Raw genomic sequence first — 10207 nt, forward strand, 5'->3', positions numbered from 1 at the left:
AATTATATACAGTGTTCAGGCTAAAGTTATCTAAAAGTAAAGGTTTATAGTGAGAGAGCCACACGTGAATACTTTTAATTTTAAGTTTCATTGAAGAGAGGACGACTCCTCAAGTTTATTCAAAGGTTGATAAAGTTCAATTTGAACACCCTTTGTGTGGCTCTGCAGGTGTCCAAATGGTATTCGATCTTATGCCAAGTGTTTAAGCATTTGAGGTTTTACCAAATAAACTGCTGCAGACGCTGCTTTAAATCATATGGGAAGCTTCACACTTCACTTAGATCGTACATGGCGTTTAAAGTGCATCACTGCTTTAAATTTAGCTAGCGTAACCACGTACTGGACCTTATGTTGCGGAGTTCACATGCTACCACTACTACTACTAAACCGCACACGCACATCGTAAACATTCTTCTAAGGAAACGTCTAACGAATTGGTGCATGTTGGAATGCACCGTGTTTACTTATATTATTGATTATACCGTTGTTAAGTTTGCTTCTAAGGAATGCCTGTCATGTGCTCCAGGAATGCTGCCATCTATGCTCCGAAATTTGAAAGCAAATACATCGGCAGTTTATTTTGCTAGTAACTCACACACTATGCGTGAATTTTAAATTTTGTAGACCTGATTGCTCTCTGTGGAGAAACTGCTTTTAAATGGGAGATTGACCCACATTTGCACCTTGATTTGGCAAGCCATAGAAAATCGATTTGAGCAGACCACGGTGTCTCCGTGCAGGCAGTCAGTGCAATTGATGCGGAAAGCGTCTCAACGCAGCTGTCAACAGTGCGTATGTGCGACCCTGGTAAAGAAATTGGATGTGAAACGTGGAGTAATTCCCTATCATAGGTGCGGCACTTTCATAACTAAGTATGTTTATGTTACTGCCAAAGCACGAAGTGAGGCTGATTCGCGAAGTGGCCTTTTATTTCGCGAATTGGCCGAGAGTTTTGGCTAAAGTCAGATTTGCAGAAATGATGCTGACTTTGACCAATCAAATCGCAAAGAGGCTGGAGATCCCTAGCTGATGTTTGATGTAAAATGGTCAGGTGGGCTCCAAATTCATTTTTTTTCACGCGAACATGTGATACATGCAAGATTCATCGAAAGACTGGTCATTTGTGGAGATAAAGATTACAAGGAAGAAAATTCATCACTGCCCCCACGGGGACTCGAACCCCGGACGAGTGCTCTACCATCTAAGCTATGGAAGCAGATAGCATGTTTCAACCTTGGAGCATATATATATGTTGAAAGGCACCGTACATGGACGGCGTCAACAATCAACTAATAGCTCGTGAATGACAAAGGCCAACCAGATGGCCATATGCATATAGAAACGTCCTCTCCACTTGTCAATACAAGATTCATCTCCACAAATAACCAGTCTTTCGATGAATCTTGTATTGACAAGTGGAGAGGACGTTTCTATATGCATGTGATACATGCTCTATATGGTAGCTATATATTGGATTCAGTTCATGTGACGAGCGAAAATAAAGAGAAATTTTAGAGAAAAACTATTTATATAACAATAATAGATATGTATTTTTTTGTCAAATTTTGAAGAAAAAAAAATTATTACCTCATCGTGACTGCGATGTGATGGGTTTCCATAGCTAACATGAACATAATTATCACGAAAAAATACGCCAAATGTCGATCACCCCGAATCATGGCTTTTCTTTTCGGACTTCGGCAAGGGATCTGCAGCCACTTCTCGAACTGCTTGTCTAAAGCCCGAAATTCGGACATTGGCCGAATCAGTTTACAACGGAATTGGCCAATTCACAAACTGGCTGATTTCAGGCTTTGGCGTATGACGTATATTTCTCAGTATTAGCTATTACTTTTGTATACCTTTAGCCCCGATATCTGGTATTATTTTGGCAGGTAGAAAATACTTTCACACGCTAAATAGCTAAGGTTAAGATTGAATATTTTATTATGGTTTGAAACATATTTGAAAAATAATGAAATGTTTATAAAAACATTGCACGTATATTATTTTTCAAAAAATTTATTCAGAACACACAATGACACTAAGTTATGATAATTACTAAAGTTATAGGTACACTCAATTAATGAGATCTTTTCGGAAAAACACAAGGTTGAATCCCACTTCCGAAGGCATTTCATGATGTATATACTCGTAATTATGATGTAGGCTTTCTTCGAGGAAAAAAAAAAGAATCAGGCACAATAACAGTGAAAATTATTGGCGAGAAATTGTTAAAAACAATTATGTATATTATCGCAGGAAAATAAAGTGAGAGTCGCTTGTGAAGAGTTCGTTAATCCAAGGGAAAATGAAAGATTCTAATAAACACATTACAAGGCCAGTCATTATTAAGAAAGGAGGGTGACAACACCTACTTGTGTTTATGGTGGCGGCGGTTTTTTTTGTCTTGTCGCTTCTTTAACCACGAATCTTCCGCCTCCTGTTAACAAGGATCTTCTATTACAAGGAACCCTGGACCACCCTTTGAATAGAACAGAGAGAGAGAGAAAAAAAAAGCTTCCTGTTTGTTTTGCTTATGATTCGTGTGGCCTCTTGACCCATTTGCCACTTCTGTTATAGTCACAAATTCTAACCAAGAAACACTTTCTACAGTTCTGGACGAAAATTGCATCAAAAAAGGAAAATGAACACAAAAAAATATCGTTTCGCTGTGGTAAATCTTTTGTTGAAGTTTCTATTGTCACACAGTCTTCAAACTAATTCATTAAAATTGGGAACTGTTTGATAATAAGTCGCTCTTAATGGTGGAGGAAACGAATGTTACTTACAAGAATATATTAACGCTCTTTGGTTTCGTGTATGTTTGAATATACATGACAAATACAAGGTGGTCATTAAGGCTATTTGAATTTTTCGAAATTTTGCTGCTGTTGCCGTAACCGCGAGAGCTCATTTGTTGATTTTTACAGCCGCCGTACGGAGACTCGCATATCACAAAGTTATTTTATGACCATTCTGTATGAAGTCTCTTCTAAAATGAATGACTGAATGACTCATGAAATATATATACAAGATATATATATAAACTGAAGAGCCAAAAAAACTGGTAAAGGCATGCGTATGCAAATAAAGAGATATGGAACCAATCAGAGTACGGCGCTGCGGTCGGCAACGCCTATATAACACAACAAGTGTCTGGCGGAGTTGTTAGATCGGTTACTGCTGCTACAATGGCAGGTTATCGAGATTTATTGAGTTTGAACGTGGTGTTATAGTCGGCGCACGAGAGATGGGACATAGCATCTCCGAGGTAGCGATGAAATTTGGATTTTAACGTACGACCATTTCACGAGTGTACCGTGAATATCGGGAATCCGGTAAAAAATTAAATCTACGACATCGCTGTGGCCGGAAAAAGATCATGCAAGAACGGGACCAACGACGACTGACGAGAATCATTAAACGTGACAGACGTGCAACCCTTCCGCAAATTGCTGCAGATTTCAATGCTGGGCCATCAACAAGTGTCAGCGTGCGAACCATTCAACGAAACATCATCGATATGGGCTTCGGAGCCGAAGGCCCACTCGCGTACCCTTGATGACTGCACGACACAAAGCTTTACGCCTCGCCTGGGCCCGACAACACCGACATTGGACTGTTGAGGACTGGAAACACGTTGCCTGGTCTGACGAGTCTCGGTTTCAATTGCTTCGAGCTGATGGACGTGTACGGGTATGGAGACAACCTCATGAATCCATGGACCCTACATGTCAACAGGGGACTGTTCAAGCTGGTGGGGGCTCTGTGATGGTATGGGGCGTGTGCAATTGGCGTGATAGGGGACCCCTGATACGTCTAGATACGACTCTGACAGGTGACAGATACGTAAGCATCCTGTCTGATCACTTGCACCCATTCATGTCCATTGTGCATTCCGACGAACTTGGACAATTTCAGCAGGACAATGCAACACCCCACACGTTCAGAATTGCTACAAAGTGGCTCCAGGAACACTCTTCTGACTTTAGACACTTCCGCTGGCCACCTAAATCCCCAGACATGAACATTATTGAACATATCTGGGATGCCTTGCAACGTGCTGTTCAGAAGAGATCTCCACCCCCTCTTACTCCTACGGATTTATGGACAGCCCTGCAGGATTCATGGTGTCAATTATCTCCAGCACTACTTCAGACATTAGTCGAGTCCATGCCACGTCGTGTTGCGGCACTTCTGCGTGCTCGCGGGGGCCCTACACGATATTAGACAGGTGTACCAGTTTTTTTGGCTCCTCAGTGTATATACGCTATTGTGTAATAGTTTTGTTATTTGAAAGCATATTTCCATGATTAACTGTTCAGAAGTTGGAGTGTGCATAAGGTTCCACCTACGCCCTGTATAAAATAGTCTTTCATGATATTTCTAATATAGGCTGTAGACAATGTTTCAGCCGTTGATCATATTGAAAACTTATTGTGGACCTTCTATAGTCCGTTTCAAGTTAACTTTGCAGTGAAGAAGCAGCTACGAGGGAACCTCATCACTCGTTGCTATGGCAACAAAAGCCTCTTAACCAATGTATCGATGCGTGGCCTCGGTAAGGTATGGACGATTTCTAGGGTATCGCGCCAAAATGTCGTTGTGGTTGCTATAGATTTTTGGATAATGGTAACAAATATTTTTTTCTAATTTAAAAATTTCAAACGAAGAAACATCGGTTCAAAACGATATTTTTTCAAAATAATTAAAAAAATTGAAATATTCTGTATAAATGATCATCATAAAACTACGATTTATGGGAACTTCATTTTGCGGCGAAGGATTACACTCTCTACCTTTCTCTCCAATGCAAAGTTAACCTGAAACGGACTATAGGTATTTTAGAGATTTCTTTTGAATAATTGATGTACAGTCAAGTTTAACAGGTTTCAATTTCCGATGCCAATCAGATGTTCACACATCGTAGGCACTCATTAGTACAGTATTTGCTTCAATCTATATTGTAATACTTTTATACAGTATCCTTTTATTCTGTATCACCAGAATAGCAGAAATAGCCGATCCACCGATTGAATCCTCCGATTTTTTAATTCAAATATTTCTGCGAATATTGCACTTAGAAACGTGGAAGTTTTTTTTCGTATTGTTCATGTCGGGAGAGAGGGCAACAAATTTCTAATTGGGTTTTTGAGCACAGGGTGTCCGTGTAAAAAGTTAATTTTTTATTTTAATAACTATACAAACTGTTGCAACATTAATGTCGTATCTGAGTTCTGATCAACGATTCGCCAATAAAATGCGGCAAGGGGAATTAAGTAAAAAATCACACCCGTATAACCATTCGAAAAAATCAGGCATTTAAATATTCATTTCTCAGGTTCCGTGCTTGACGAATTTTTGAATATCAACCTGTATGAGTTTGAGCTTATTACACAGTTGCTTTTCCACATTGGTGCTCTTCTGATACTTGAAAAACCACAGACTGACTGATGACTCAAAAGAATAAATAAATATTGAAGACCTCTGTATTGCAACTTGGCCTTATCAAATTTTTTTTCAACAGTATCTACAGTACTAAACCTTCATTATCATTCGAATAATGACTCGAACTATGTATGGGGTTTCTTGAATTGAATTGTGCTACGAAGAGCTGTATATTTTTAAAAGAAAATAATTCATTTCATGCAATTTTTTATTTTTGAGACTCTACATGATTCACGAATTACATCACCAACTAAAATTACGATTCAAGTTTCTTCCTCATATTTTCTTTTTGTGTCGCTTATTTAAAAGGTTACGTAACTAGGGAGAGAGAGAAAAAAAAATAATGATAATAAATCCCTCTCTCGTAACCAACTTCAGTGTGTCCTTAATAACAAATTCACTGAAATTGAAGACAAAAAAGAACAAGAGAATGTAAAGTGAAAGCGTTGGGTTTGTTTTTAGCGGACACACCTCATAATAAGAGAGAGAGAGAAAGACTGGCTTTTGACATTGGTTCGGGCGTATATGTACATTGGAAATTATGACAGCTGCTGTGGGTCAAGCAATGTAGGCAGACTTTTTTATAGCCTACGTATACCAAAAATTAAAAAAGGGATACGTCTTCTTCTCTAGAAGTTGAAAGAAACCTTAATTTTTATTATGAACTTTATGTTTTTGGGTCACGAGTAAATTACTATTTTAATTGGGAAATAAATTTACTACACGGACATTTATTGTACAGTGAAACCTCACCACAACGATACTCGTTATAACGATAAATCTCTCTACAACGTTATTTTCCGAATCATGTTTGGAATTGCCTTTAGTCTAATACAACAATATGATTTAATACGATAAATCCCTCTAGAACGATATTTTTTGAGGATATTTCGGAACCCCCCCCCCCCCCCCCCGAAGCAACGATGTTTTTTATATTTCACTCAAAATCACCTTCAATATATTTTCAAATTCCTCACCAGAGTTTGTTCCTTTTGAAAGTTTCTAACAACATCGGTATTTTGCACTATGTGCCCTATAAAAGTGTTAAGGAAGTTGCATTGCAGCTACTTTCTGTATAGTACGCAAAAGTGTTGTGCGGTAAACTACTTTACAGGTAAAACAATCTAATATTATTCATCAAGTAATTACTTAGAAATTTTTGCTGTGTGAATAAATACTAATAAATGCATTTAATCGTGATACTAACAACGCCAATTCAGAAGAGACCCCAACAATAGCATAAATTTGCTAGCGCCTAATAGTAATGCTACCTCTCGATGTGATGGTAACCTCTCTACAACGATATTTTTCCTGGTCAGTTATAGCGAGGTTTCACTGTATATACTAATTTTTCCCATGTGATATTCAAACTTAATATTTGTTTTCGCGCTATGCAATCTGAAAGATCTTTCAAGCTTCACTCCTGATTATCCGCGAGGTATTTACGGAATATATATAACTTTTTTAATTTAACACTTCTTATGTGTGTGAATTTCAGCTGTAATGTCAAAGTGTTTCGTTTTTTCTTCCAGGCGCGACAACTTTCACGATACGTCACAACCTTGTAGAGGACACGATGTATAGAAAAGAGAAATATACTCTATCATTATCTATTATACACCTAACGTATATTTTTTCAGCAACTTAAATTAGACAAACGGAAGGGAAGAAAGAAAAAGGACCTGATTCGAACATCATTCTTTTCTCCACCGTTTTAAAAATGTGTGAAAAGCTTCTACACTCGGCAACTTTCTACAGCTGAAGGAGTTTCAAATTCCAGTCAGACGAGGTTAACGTCAGAGTGGCGCAGTGGTAAGATGCTCATGTACCAGCGTGAAGGTTTCCGTCAGGGCTCAGGTTTGAACCCGGGAAAGAATATAGATAACAAGATATTTTCCCCAACGAAGCTTGAGGTGACCACCGATAGATGGCACCTGCATTTCCAATCCAACTCGTTAATGGCAGTAAATTGCTGTATAGCGACATGGCCAGAGTTGGTGTTTGTGGTGAAGTAGTTAGACGAGGTGGACTGAGATCTTAGTCCCCCGCCTGCGATATGTTAAAGTTGATATAACTATAATTAAAGTTGATGTGCTCTGAGCTATCTGCCTTGACTAGCCATCAGAAAATTAATTAACTTTAGGAATGTCTTAATACAGGGATGAGGCAAATTTTAGAAGCAACCCCCCCCCCCTCCACCCCCAAAGACCGAAAATCTCTGCAAAGTATTTAACGCAGAATCACCTTCTTCGTTAGTTCTTCAATTGCACAAATAGTTGGAGAAATGCCTCTTCCTAAGCTAGAGCGGAGCAGTTTAGGGATTAAAGACTTTTATCAGCAAAGCACGTTCTTGTAAACTCTATATACTCTTTACTGAAGAAATGCGGATGGAAATGGCCCTGCCGGAGATGTTTAGGTACAGTGCCATGAAGCTCGAGCAGTTTGATCACATGTTTGTAAACAATTAACATGTGCATTGTAATTCGTATAGAAAATATCATCTAATAACGAATGTCAGAACTGGTTCCTTTTTTTTCACTTATGTGAATAAAATTATTTGTAAGACAGTTTTGTTTGTTGACATGCAAAATTTCAACAGTTTCTTTTACATTGAGTTAGTTCAACCAACAAGAATGGTTGTATAAGAAACCTGATATTTCAGTTTATAATAACACGTGGGTAGATAATCTTTCGATCATGATTGATTTAATGTGAAATTAATATTGTTTCATGCACCTATTGTTTTCTATACCTACCGTTTTCTTTTAATTCATTAACGAATGCAATCAATCTTTTTTTTATCTATATTCATCAACTAAGATCGTTGAGAAACTTCACATGTGGTCAGGAAACTTCTGTTCCGTTGATTTCTTTGAACTACTTATACTGCTTCATGAGCAGTGGCACTTAACGCATGAGTCGACCCGGGCACGGCCCGGAGGCCTCAAGAGAAGAGGGGACTCACAAAAATGAGATCCGGTTGAAATTTTATAGAACTTACTAGGTAGGGCCTCAGAAAAACCACTTGGCGTGGGGGCCCATGACGCTCTGAAGACGGCCCTGTTCATGAGTGAGACAAAAAGGAAGAAAGAAAGAAAAAGATGCGCAATTTTTTAATTATTGGTGTTATAACAAGAAAGTTGATGGCCGAATAATATACCAGCAAACTACATTCAGATTTTAGCCAAAAATACGACATGATATCAGTATACGGTTTGTTTGTTTTATTAGTCGACTTTGAAGGGAAGTGGATATGTTACCAGCAAAGTATAAAACACTGTACGTATTTTATAGAATACCTAGCTTCAAGCAAAGTATAAAGTATACGTCTTATCACATGGCCCACCCAAGCACGGACCGGGGGCTTCATGAAAATGAGATGTGAAATTTTCGCAGAGTGAGTATGTAAATTCTGTAGCAGGTATTTCTAGCCAGGTAGGGGCCTCCAGAAAAATTGCTTTGCCCGGCCCTGTCATGACAGTAAGATATCGCTGGCCTTGTGTTAATTTCCCCCCATGAAATACATCTTAAACCACTGCGGACTTGCTGTGGCACTGCATTTCTCGCCAAGAGTTTCTTATAGGAATTAATTGGCGATTTGGCTGACAATTGGCAACATATATAGCAAGAATTAGCGATGTCCTGTATTTATGATCTCCATTCCCCCACATTTTTTTTCAGATCAAATATGACCAACCTAATTGTGATAAAACAACAACTTCATACACACGATTTTGATCGCATCTGATTTTTTTCGGGATAGTCCAGAAGCCCTGACCCCTTTTGAAAAACAAATATTTAAAAACTATTGAAAATATATAGAGACGGACTGCTTGAAATATTTGAAAGAGAAGGTTTCAAAGTTTTTTGAAGTGAAGCTTCTATAGCGACGTAAGAGTGAAAGTTGGTGAAGGAGAGAAAGTTCATCGCAAAAAGTGAAACGCTTTATTTTCTTCAAAACCCGTTCCGTAGAATAACTGATTGTGTGATGAAGATCCAAAAAGCAGATGGATTATGGTGGTGGTGGGCAGGACCGGTCTTAGACCACGTGGCGCCCTGTGCAAAACCAGCAGTCACTCTTCTCAAAACGTTTATCCAGGGTGATGTATTGCCAATCACTACGGTGGTGTTATGGGCTTTCAGCAGAAAATTTGAACTTTCAGGGGCTTTTTAAGATGGCTTCCAGGAGAATGTGCCTCCAGGAAAAGTGTGATTTATTACATAAAATTTTTAGCAATAAAATTCCGGAAATATTTTGTATGTGAATATGAATATACTTTGCATCATCTTGGTTGAGAAAATTTGAACGAAGTGAATTCACAAAAAAAAAATAAAATAAAAATAAAGACTTACTGAGAGACATTTATGTTTTTAATGCATTTTTTGAGTATCAAAAATGCAAAAATAGTTTTAAAATTCTAAAAAAATGAAACTCTTATCTGAAAGGGTTTACAGCGTTCGCAGTTTATTAAAATCACTTTTATCCAGACGATTTTGATTTTATTAAGTGGTTGATTTTTATAACCATCGAATCAAAAACTAAAATCGAAAATACGTATTTTTAAACAAAAGTTCCATGAAGTACATATAATGTCTCCACACAGATGAATTGACACTTAATAAATAGTTTATTACTAATTAATGAAACTAATACGTGTAGTGTATAGTGTTACACTGCATGCATTAGCAACACAAATTTGTATGTTAATATACCATGCATCATCTTGGTTGAAAAAAAATTGAATTCAGTGAACTA

Source organism: Pholcus phalangioides, unplaced genomic scaffold, assembly GCF_987345545.1.
Source record: "Pholcus phalangioides strain wild (caught in Gottingen) unplaced genomic scaffold, Ppha-v1.0 ptg000011l_1, whole genome shotgun sequence".
Lineage (NCBI taxonomy): Eukaryota > Metazoa > Arthropoda > Arachnida > Araneae > Pholcidae > Pholcus > Pholcus phalangioides.